Raw genomic sequence first — 12,550 nt, 5'->3', positions numbered from 1 at the left:
GTCTTCTATCGGTTTTTCTTCCTTTCGAATGCTTGAGTTGACTGGTTGTCAACGGGCTTTTAGTTCCAGATATGGCTTCTAGATTCTGGCCCAGACTTAAGCTTTGGGCCTTTAATTCTTTGAAGACCTTTTTAAGTTGTCCTCAATTTATGCTTAAATTATAATCAACACTTAACAAACACATAAAACAACTTAATTCAATTTTGAAATTAAATATTTTGGGGATCTAATTCCTTAATAGTTATTTTTGTCATACTCAAAATCTCTATAGAAATTGTGTTTCAACAATGCCATGCAATATGTGTAGTCTTGTAGAACCTCCTTGAATGATCTGAAATGGGAGTAACTGAAGGAAAATAGACAAGCCTAGGCGCAGCGGAATAATAAAATTTTATCTATTTTATCTATTTCCTTTTTCCAAGATCTGTTAATTGTTGTTTCATACAAAGAGGGATAGAATGAAATACCTTATATGATGAACTATCTACAGTTGCAAACGAAGTGCCCATAACTCTTAATCCGTGAGTCACGAACAATGATCAACACAGAAAAGAAAGAATATTAGTAATCAACCAATTAATAGCAATCGCAATTGTTGAGCGATTTCCGCAAGTGCACGGTATACGCTTGTAGTAATAAAAGATATCGAAACCATAGGGAACGCTCTTTAACTAAAACTTATTTTAATTCAGTTTTATTCACGTCTTTAGGTTTAACTTTAAGAAAATCGTTTAATTAATTGTATTGGTTTGGATTAATTAGGATTAGATGAGAATGTTATATTAACTTAGAGTACAATTCTGTCTTGAGAATTAATCACAAGCCAGAAGCTTTCGTGAAAGAGAAATATGTATAAAACTTGTTCGCATTAAGCAAAGAAAGCAACTATAACTTTGGTAAGATTATGAACATGTAATAATTTAAGAATTTATGCAATTAAATGGCTTCGAACTGTAGAAATCTCTCTGGATCGGAGCAGATTTCTACCTTAATCAAATTAGTATTTTATATCTGATAAGTCGTGCTAACGATCATATCATCCGTAAAAACTAATTCTTTCAAGTGTTCAACAAAGTTTCTTTGTAAATATAATTGTATAAAACGTTTTAATAAAAACACCAGTTTATCATTTTGAAAATCATTTTGTCAGAACAACATCAAAATAACGACAGGAAGAATAAGATAAATGTATTATTAATGAATTGTGAATCTTCACAAGTTAACAGAGAGGAAGAAACATGGATAGCATTTTGACGAAAACTTTGAGATCCGGGTTGTCAATCTTTCCCTCAAACTCCATAGGTTTGTCAGACCCTTTTGCGCTTCAGCCGTTAGTTCTTCTCGCTGAATCTTCGGAATAGAGACCGCTAGGTCCACTACCAGAATGAGAACTTGTCTCTGAACAATCTTTGAAACTAAATTAATCACTACTGTGTTTACAACTATTCTAAAAACAACTTGTGTACATCAAGTTTGTTTTTACAGAAATGTAATCTAAACTTCTAACTCTTTTTTGAATCAGAATAATAACAACTCTCTAAACTATAATTTCTCCAACTTTTCCAACTCTTGAATTCTGAAATGAATCACTTATTTATAGTTGGTGAATGGTTGTAATTGAAGGGTCGTGTCCGCTGGTGAAGGGTCGCTTTTATCCAAACGAACAGACGCGTTTTTTGGATTTCTGACATGTGAAAGCTGTGCAGAATTCTTCGCTGTCTCAACTGAGATTCCGAGAATCTCAGTCGCGACAGGGGGCACGGAAGAAGGCTGACGAAAGTCAAATTTTTGGTGACTGAGGTTAGCGTGTCGCGACTGAGATTTTGAGAATCTCAATCGCGATTGGGACGTTTTCCCCGTCTCTCGGCTGCTTCTTGTCTCCTTGAGTCGGTCTTCTGATTAATACGTATTTTTGGCACGTAACTTAGGTTTTTCCCTCGTTTTAGCTCCTATTTAGATTTAACCAAATAATTAAGTACCTGCATCAAAGAAGTATATAAAGACGTAAAAATATTCTAAATGAATATAATTAGCACGATTTTAATGTAAATTTAACGTATTTATATATGATATTTTAGGTATATTTTGGGCTTAACAAACTCCCACACTTAAGCTTTTGCTAGTCCCGAGCAAAATTTCACTGAATTTATTCTTTAATCAATCTCTTTATAAATAGAACATATATCCATATATTCCTCTTTAAATTAGTTAAACCGAAAGAAAAACTTTTCATGGTAAATTTATACGCAAAGTATCAATCTAGCTAGTGTAAAAGAGATATATCATTCGTCTTGTATCTCAATTTTTATATTGAAGTATTCGGGATGGTGTAAGCACGCATGTTTTTGAATCTTTCGTCACAAGGCATTTCAAAGCACAAAATTTCCTTTCCCAAACCTAAACTATTACAAATATAGATTTATTAAGGACTTAGGTTTAATATATTTACTTAGTCACGCCCGTGATAAGGGTGGTCTCGTCCGTGACTTTATATGAATTAATTTGCTTTTGTGTTCGTTTAAGAGGTACCGACCATGCCATGGGTGGACGCAATCGTTACTTAAAACTTTAAACACGTTTAATTTTGCTTTAATTTCTAACGTTCCTTTCATACCTCGACCGTGATAAGGGTGGTCGCAATCATGGCCAAAAGTTAAGAATACGACTACTTGATTTAATTAACATGTAAATAAAATTGGGAAAGAAAAATAGCACATTCATCCTATATTGACTTGAAATTCAACATGTATTGTGGCTAAAGTTTCCTTAAAAACTTCAATTGGTTTTTAATGTAAGACGAAAATCATACCGAGCTAAAAAGCTAAAGTTGTTAGTTTGATTTATGCCTATAAACCTAGTTGAAAATTGAAAATAAGATTTATATCTATCATGTACTCATGATATAAAATAGAGATTTGAAACTAAAGAAATTTACTTATATACATTTACTCGAGACGTTTTTGATAAAATCGTTTCGGAGATTTGTAAAAATATTAAAAAGATATTGCCTGTATAGAAATATTATTTCTAACGATAATGATAACCTTAAAATATGTTAAACATTGTTTTGAAAGTTGAATTATTTGAAACATATGAAATATATACTTAACAAAAATATATGTTTATGAAAAATGTCATTGTTTTTGAAAAAATGTCGCACTAAATAAAAAAAATGTTGCATTTCTGTTTATAAAAATGTTGCATTATATACATTACTCATGCTTTTATACTTAAATAAATAGCATTCATTCTCATTCGTTGCATTCATTCGTACTTAAAATTAAAATGAATATGAAATATCTCCTCCCACACTTAATTTGGACCATGTCCTCATAGGTGCAAAAATTGATAAAACACGAAAAAATAGTACGAAATTAAATCATACGAATGTGAATTAAAAATATGGTACGAGAACATTCAAACATAATAATAAATATAAGTGTACCAAACATAATTAGAAATATTGTACCAAACTTAACACAACATAATAATAATCATGAAAATGAGTTAAAGATAGAAAGGACAAAAAAAAACATATCAAGGTGAACTCGGTGGTGAAGGCGTAGTCTCAACTCCTTGGCGTCAGAAGAAAGATAGCAACCGGCGACGAGTAGATTTGTGCTCACGTCTCAAAGTAGTGATATTGGCATCCACCGTGTTTATCCTCGAACTCATTTCGGTATTGTTGGCAACGACTTCATCTAACCGCAAATGCATTTGACGGTTATTCTCGTTCATTTGTGTCAAAACACGTTGCCATCCAACTTGTTCGTCAATATTTGGTTCCTCATTTGCTTGCTCTTGGGCATTTGCATCAACATTCTCCTCCTCCTCCTCTTCATAAAATTCCTCATCATGTTCCTCATCATCGTCTTGGGCACCTAATCCTTGAGAACTCGAAGCTTCACCACCCAAAGTAGCAAAAATATGTCTTGTACGATCCTCGTGTGATATAAATACGGGTGGTCCCAATTTTTTCAACAAATTGGCTCTTTGAAGTGCCGTGATATCCAAGGAAGGCAAACCAACATGAGGCAAATTTTGATAATCCGCTAATTCACCTCGAGCACCCAAAACAATGTGGGTAATTAAATTACCCATTGGCACTTGCTTATTACGGGAAGCGGAAGCTCGGACCAAATTAGTAAATATCATTCCATTACTATCAATGGTCAAATTCTTAAAAATACAATCTAACACAAACAAGTCACGGATTTGCACCTTTGAACTTGCAACCCGACCAAATAAAGAAAAGGATAAAAATTTGTGAAAGAAAAAGATACAATTATCCTTAATTAATTTACTAGACGTGTTCTTCGCATGAAAAACATCTAAGTCGGTTAAAGATTGCCAAACCGTGTGTGGATCAAACGTCTTTGGTTTTGAATAAAAATCTTGAGTAGGAAAACCAAACCATCGGCCCATCGCCGTATACCCGACCTCAAAACGAATACCATTATTTCGAAAAAAAATAATACCACGGTTCTTGTCATAATTGAGAGTGACTAAAAACTCCACAATATGCAATTTACTACTAGGAAAACGCATACTAGCAAATTTTGTCCAACCAAGAACGGATAAAAATTCATCAATACATTCGGTAAAAGAAAATACGTTTACCGTGTGTTAGGCATGAAATTGACTAAGTTTTAACACAATATTTATAAAAGAATAGGGGTGTTTTCTGTTATATTGCAAGAATGAAGGGCTGATTAATGTTTTATTGTAGATAAGTAAAGATTAAGCCAAACATACTGGAAACAGCTTGTTTCGCAACTGTCAAAGAGGAGTGGAGCCTTTCTATGATCCAACGGTCAAACGCCGGATAATCTGATGACGGACAGCGACAGAACAGAGGTGGGCGTGGCAGAGGCAGCAGGTGGAAAGGTGTTTCAGTGGCGTTACCTAAAGTAGCATGATGACAAGAAGTTTCGACCCTTGAGTGTTCAAGGGTCAAAAGGATCCATAATCATTTCTGATTGTTTAGTTTTAGTTGGAGTTGACTTATTTCTGTATTATTTTGAAAGGGTACTTTCGGGTACCGATTTTGTCCCCGTTCTTTCTCCTTTAAATAGATGTAGCAAAGGGAAAGAGGGGAGATCGGATATTTTGTTTAGAACAGAAAAGTCACTGTTTAGGTGATAGAAGAGAGCTCCAATGGAGTTTCTGAATGTAACAAGAACTTCTGATTACTCACTTCTGGATCTGAGTGAGTAATCCATTTTGAATGGGCACGGCCAGTCCGGGCCGGTGATGTAAGTTTTATAACTTTTTACAATGAATATGTAGTATTTTACCAATGATGTGTTGATGAGGGTTTATATTTATGTGCTTTGGCACTTATGCATGTGATAGATGAATGTTAGGACACTGCTTGCATCTTCACTGATATCTCTATCAATCTCGCAACCTCGAAGCAGAGATGTTAGATGGTTGTGTCTAAGGTTTTCTTAACAAGAAATGCAGCTTTGATCTTAATGCAAGAAAGAAAGTTCTTTTAAGACGCTATAGGTTCTAGTAAATCTTAGAAACTTAAGAACACACGAAAGTTGACTTAAGTGGACATTAAAGCTGATACTTTGACTTCATTGGTATTGTCACTAATTCGTTGGATTGTTGTACGACCTTGCATTACCTGTTCGCCAGTGCTTAGCCTGTTCTATCTTTTACACTGTCATCTCTTTGTCATATCTTTTATAGAATTAGCACTCTTTTGTCTTAACTGACCAAACTCAAACAATCAACCCTACTAAGAAGATACCTTTACACACACACACTGTTCGGCAACGATTTTCTAATATAATTTTGGATCTCAATCCCTATGCAGACGATACTTGACTTATCACTTTATTACTTGTATCTAGTACACTTGCTAGAGTCACATCTGAGGACAACAAGTTTTTGGAGCCGTTGCCGGGGATTGAAAGCAACAAAATTTATCTAAAATTTCTGTGAAACAGGGTGTTTTTAATCTGTTTGCTAAGGCGTGCAGGAAAAAGGAGTTCTCAACTTGTTTATGCGTAGAGCTGGACCTCCTGTTTTTCCTATCGATCTCGAATTAGAGAGAACGTGTAGACGAAACCGAGCGGGAGCTCGACGTGCTAGACAAAGAGAAAGACAAAGAGAAAGAAGAATGGCTAGAAGAGGACCGGAACACGTTGTTCAGCCTGGTCCTGAAGGAGAAGGAGAAAACAACAATCCTCCAATCATGAGGATTAGAGATTACTCCCGACCCACAACAGAGGGACATTCTTCATGCATTGTGTTACCTAACGAGGGGAACAACATGTTCGAGGTGAATGGGTCCATAATACAGATGATCCAGGCCTCAGTACAATTCAATGGGTTTCAATCTGAAGATCCAAATGGGCATATTCAAGAATTCATCACGCTGTGCAACACGTTCAGATCAAACAGAGGCGTTTCTGACGACGTAATCAGACTGAAGCTGTTTCCTTTTTCCCTAAGGGATAAAGCAAAAAACTGGCTAAGAAATTTACAGCCAGGGACAATCACAAGTTGGTAAGAAATGGCACGAGCTTTTCTGATGAAATATTTCCCACCTCGACAAGCCATAAAACTGAGAAATGAAGTGTCTCGGTTTGTACAAGAAGAGGATGAGTCGCTAGCAGAAGCCTGGGAAAGATACAAAGAGCTGTTGAGAAGGGTACCAAATCATGGTATCCCTATGTGGATGCAAGTGCAGAATTTCTATAATGGTGTAACAAACATCTAAAAAATCCAGATTGAATCCATTACCAACGGTAACCCAGAAGATCTTGAGCCATAGGCTTTGTATGACCTTATTGAGAAGGTAGTAAGCACAAGTTACAACTGGCACTCCGCCAGAAGTGAAGGAAAAAAGATGGGAAATGAAGATGTTGTGTCAAAATTGACAAGTCAGGTAGAACAGCTTGCTAGACAGCTGGGCAAGATAAATGTGTCTTCAATTCACAACGAACCACCATTCAATGACATTTGTGATTTTTGTGGAGGCCTTCATTTTAGCATCAACTGTCCCCGAGTTAAGCAGGGAAAAGGCGCACAGGCAGAATATGATTACGCAGGGTATAATCAGAGGAATCCACCTAACCCATATTCCAACACGTATAATCCTGCCACAAGAAACCATCCGAATTTTGGATGGACAGGCCAGCCGAACCAGCAGGAACAACCAAAATATCAAAAACAGCAAGGAGGACACTACCAAAGGCAACCTCAGCAGCATTATAAACAACATGTGCCACCAAAGGAAGATGTAGAGCCAGATATGATGACAATGATGATGCAGTTCATGAAACAAACACAAGCATCAATTAAAAATCTGGAAACACAAGTTCACCAGTTGGCTGCATCTACGTCAAAAGGAAAGGGAATAATGCAGAGCAACACAGAGCCAAATCCAAAGGGCGATGTCATGGCAATCACCCTGAGATCTGGTAAGCAAACTCAACACATTATATCGACTGATGAAAATGATGAATGCACAGGAATGTCCAAAGAAGCTGAAGGGGAGCAGGAACAGGCTGTTCCCAGTGAAGAAGAAACCAGGAAGACAACCTGTACCAGTAAGCAGGATCAAGGGGAAAGCGAAAAGATGTATAAGCCACCACCGCCGTATGTTCCACCTGTGCCATATCCAACGTGATTGATCAACAAAAAGCTGGAAGAACAGAATTCTAAAGTGTTGGACACCTTAAGGAAGTTTCACATCAACATTCCTTTCGTAGAAGCACTGGCACAGATGCCAACATACGCAAAATTCCTCAAAGACATCATGTCTAACAAAAAGAAGCTGGAAAACATTTCCATGATCCAACTCAACAGAGATTGTTCGTCAATACTCTAAAACAGGCAGCAGCTACCTAAGAAGCTAAAAGATCCAGGGAGTTTTTCTATTCCTTGTTCAATTGGAAAGCTAAATATTGAAAATGCACTATGTGACCTAGGAGCAAGCATAAACCTGATGCCTTATTCTGTATATGCTAAACTTGGATTAGGAGAACCCCAACCTACTCGTATGTCCATTCAGTTGGCCGATCGTTCAGTATGTTATCCTAAGGGAGTAGTGGAAGACGTGCTAGTCAAAGTAGGAAAATTCATATTGCCCGTTGATTTCATTATAATGGACATTGATGAAGACTTGCATGTTCCTATTATCCTAGGTAGACCATTTTTAGCCACGGTTAGAGCATAGATGTAGGAGAGGGACAATTATTCCTGAGGATTAATGGGGAAGAAGTCATTTTCAAAATGAACGAGGCAATGAGACGTGCAAACAATAATGATGACACATGCTGTTTTTTGGATGATTTTCAAAGTCTTTCTACTTTGCAGGAACAGGACAATCTGGAGACTTTATTGGGAGAAGAGGTGAACATATGTGAAGGCACAGGCTGTTCCAATGAATCCAACCTACCGACACCTCCTTTCGATCCTATTGTTCCTACTCATCAAGAACCACCGGAGATACCAACTGTGCCGGTGTCTAAACCAGAATTGAAATCGTTGCCTGCACACCTCGAGTATGCTTTCCTTGAACCACCCAGCGGAAGTCCAGTCATCATATCCTCGAAGTTAACTCCTGATCAGAAGGCGCAACTCATGGCCGTTTTGCGAAGAAACAAGGATGCAATCGCATGGAAAATCGATGACATAAAAGGTATCAGTCCAGCAGTCTGTGTCCACAGAATCTTGATGGAAAAGGAGCATAAGCCATCTGTCCAGCCGCAACGCAGACTGAATCCCCACATGAAGGAGGTTGTGCGAAAAGAGGTGACCAAGCTTCTTGATGCCGGCATTATTTACCCAATCTCTGATAGTGTGTGGACCAGCCCTGTTCACGTTGTACCAAAGAAGGGAGGAACAACTGTAGTCCTCAACGAGAAACACGAGTTGGTGCCCACAAGAACAATAACTGGATGGCGAGTTTGTGTTGATTACAGAAAGCTCAACGAAGCCACAAGGAAGGATCGTTTCCCTTTGCCCTTCATTGATCAGATGTTAGAGCGATTAGCGGGATATGCCTTCTATTGTTTTCTCGACGGTTATTCAGGATACAACCAGATCGCAATTCATAGTGAGGATCAAGAGAAGACAACATTCACATGTTCGTATGGGACTTATGCTTACAGACGAATGCCGTTCGAACTGTGCAACGCTCCAGCCAATTTCCAAAGATGTATGATGTCCATTTTTCATGACATGGTGGAGCGGACCGTAGAAATATTCATGGACGACTTTTCTGTGTATGGTAACTCTTTTGATAGTAGTCGTGCTTGTGCGATGCAAGGAGACCCATTTGGTTTTGAATTGGGAGAAATGCCACTTCATGGTTACGGGCGGAATTGTTCTCGGGCATAAAATTTCAGAAAAAGGGATGGAAGTGGACAAAGCGAAGGTGGAAGTAATAGAAAAGTTGGCTGTTCCGGCCAATGTAAAAGATGTGCGAAGTTTTCTGGGGCACGCAGGGTCTTACCGCAGGTTTATCAAAGATTGCGCTACCCTTGTCAGCCTTACTCCATAAGGAAGTGGAATTTTCTTTTGATGCAAACTGTTTAAAGGCGTTTGAACTCTTAAAGAGCAAGCTAATCAACTCACCTATACTGGTAGGACCAGACTGGGAGCAACCTTTTGAAATGATGTGTGACGCGAGCGATACTTGTGTGGGAGTTGTTCTTGGACAAAGGATAGAGAAGAAGTTTATGCCCATTTATTATGCTAGCAAAACATTAAACGAGGCCCATCAGAACTACACCACTACAGAGAAGGAGCTTCTTGCAGTTGTGTATGCCTTCGACAAATTTTGACCCTACAAGGTGTTGTCCAAAGTAGTTGTCCACACAGACCATGCTGCGTTGCGCTACTTGTTCGCGAAAAAGGATGCTAAGCCTAGGTTAATCCGCTGGCTATTATTGCTTCAAGAGTTTGATCTCAAAATTAAGGATAAAAAGGGAACGAAAAATGTCGCGGATGATCATTTGTCAAGAATTTCTCACCAAGGCAGCCAGGAACAACCAGAGATTTTGGAAAAATTTCCAGACGAGCATCTATACGCCGCACAGCCTGCGCCATGGTTTGCCGATATTGCCGATATTGCTAATTACCTAGCAAGTTCGCTTAAGCCGCACAACTTGTCCACTAATCAGAGGAGGAAGTTTTTGCTGAAATTAAATATTATTTTTGGGAAGACCCCTATCTTTTCAAGCTGTGCGCTGATCAAATTATTCGAAGATGTATATCTCAAGAGGAGCAACAGGATGTTCTAAGCCATTGTCATGACCGAGAAGCTGGAGGGCACCATAGCGCTAGCAGAACGGCAGCCAAGGTTCTTCAATCAAGTTTTTTCTTGCCAACACTTTTTAAAGATGCCCATCTATTCGTTAGCACTTGCAATGAGTGCCAACGAACATGCAATATCTCGGCTAGAAATGCCATGCCCCTCAACAACATAGTTGTTTGTGAAATTTTTGATATATAGGGAATAGATTTTATGGGTCCATTCCCTACATCTTTTGGGAATAAATATATCTTAGTGGTTGTAGATTATGTGAGCAAGTGGGTTGAAGCAATGGCTAGTCCCACCAATGACGCCCGTGTGGTTGTAAAATTCCTGAAAAGGCTGTTTGCCAGATTCGGTGTCCCACGAACGATCATTAGTGATCAAGGAACCCACTTTTGCAATGCCAAATTTGAAAAGCTGATGGGCAAGCTTGGAGTCTCTCACAGAATTGCCACACCTTACCATCCACAGACAAGTGGACAGGTGGAGATTTCCAATTGAGAAATCAAAAGAATTTTAGAAAAAACTGTTGGCAGTTCTAGGAGAGACTAGGCAAACAAGCTTGACGATGCTCTTTGGGCATATAGGACGGCCTATAAAACACCAATTGGAATGTCTCCGTTTAGATTGTTATACAGAAAATCTTGTCACCTGCCAGTTGAAATGGAACACAGGGCTTTTTGGGCATTAACATTTTTAAATTTTGAGCAACAGGCTGTTGGAGATCAGCAAAAACTTCAACTCTGTGACATGGAAGAGTTCAGGCTATTCTCGTACGAGAATGCAGTAAACTACAAAGAGTAGACCAAACAGTGGCACGACAAAAAGATCCAGGAAAAAGTCTTTCACGAAGGTCAAAATAAGGATGAGGCTGTTTCCGGGAAAGCTAAAGTCGCGATGGTCAGGACCATTCACGGTAAACAGGGTGTTCGAGCATGGAGCTGTGGAAATTTTCAAAAACGGTGATGCTCCTTTCAAAGTGAACGAGCAGCGTCTCAAACCGTATCTTGAGAATGACCACAAGAGGAAGATTAACACTGTTCACTTCCAGGACCCTCCGCACCATTGATCAGAGACACAGGGTGTTCGCTGCAAACACCAATTGCAGCAGGAAAGTACCCCTCCAACAATTCCTTTATATTTTATTATCCTTCATCATATGTTAAGTCATTTACCTGATATCAATTACATTGTCTCATTTTTGCTTTAACCATGCAATCAAGTCAAATAGATATATTCACAAGGAAAAATATAAAACTTCTACCCTTGTCAATAAGAGTGAAGTTTTAAGTTTTGCTTGTGTAATCTTTGGAGGGATGTGGAGCTAGGTCGTAAGAGTTTTGGGGGGGGAATAAATTCAAAATAAAAAAATAATAAACACACAAATCAGAAGGATAAGGGCCACGTCAAATCCACTGTCATAGGGTATAATTTCAGCCTAAACGACTCCTCGGTAAAAAATAAAAGTGGATGGTGTGCCGTAATTGAATAATTACGGTACCCTTACGTCTTTTCGCCTGGAATGGTCATCTCTCCATATAACTTATTCTAGGTGGCAGATTAGGAGACGATCTTTAGGGCGGTAGTTCAAGAGATCTGTCTCATCTTTTCTACTTAAAGGACGCAGACTGCTGGGTACCCTAATTAGTCTTTACGCACTATTCTCTCTCACCTTTACCAAGAATTCTTTTTCTCATACACGGTTGCGGAGGCACCTATTTAGTTTGATTTACAGATGAGAACTCGTGGTTCGGGAAACCACGTAAAAGTCGAGGGGTCGACCAAGAAGGAGAAAGAAAAAGGCAAGATGACGGAACCAAGCACGGTCACTTTCATTTCGGATGAAAAGCTAGTGAAAAAACTCTCACAGTTCAAAGATGCTGAGGTGCAAAAGTACTATGAAGATCTGGCTAAACTTGAATTCGGGCCCATACAAACAGTTTGTTGGGACACCCTAAAGAGGCTCAAGCTTGCTGAACGTGTGCGAAAGCTCATGGAAGCAGGCCATTTCGGCTGCTTCTTTGAGATGACGGAGCCGGCATATAAGGAACTGACGTTAGAGTTCCTCGCTACTTTCAATCACGATGCTGAGATCACTGACCCTGATGAAGAAGGGAAGTTCAGTTTCAGGCTCATGGGTCACACCCAGAGGCCTTCGCTCAACATGTTTAACTGTTTGTTAGGCGCGTCAGATGATGATGACCTAGAGTCCGAGAGCTACAAGGAAGCATTCACCAAGACCCCTGATGTCTTTGACCCTACTGCCTT

Source organism: Euphorbia lathyris, chromosome 1, assembly GCF_963576675.1.
Source record: "Euphorbia lathyris chromosome 1, ddEupLath1.1, whole genome shotgun sequence".
Taxonomy (NCBI): domain Eukaryota; kingdom Viridiplantae; phylum Streptophyta; class Magnoliopsida; order Malpighiales; family Euphorbiaceae; genus Euphorbia; species Euphorbia lathyris.
The sequence above is the reverse complement of the archived record's forward strand: the minus strand, read 5'-3'. Positions refer to the sequence as shown.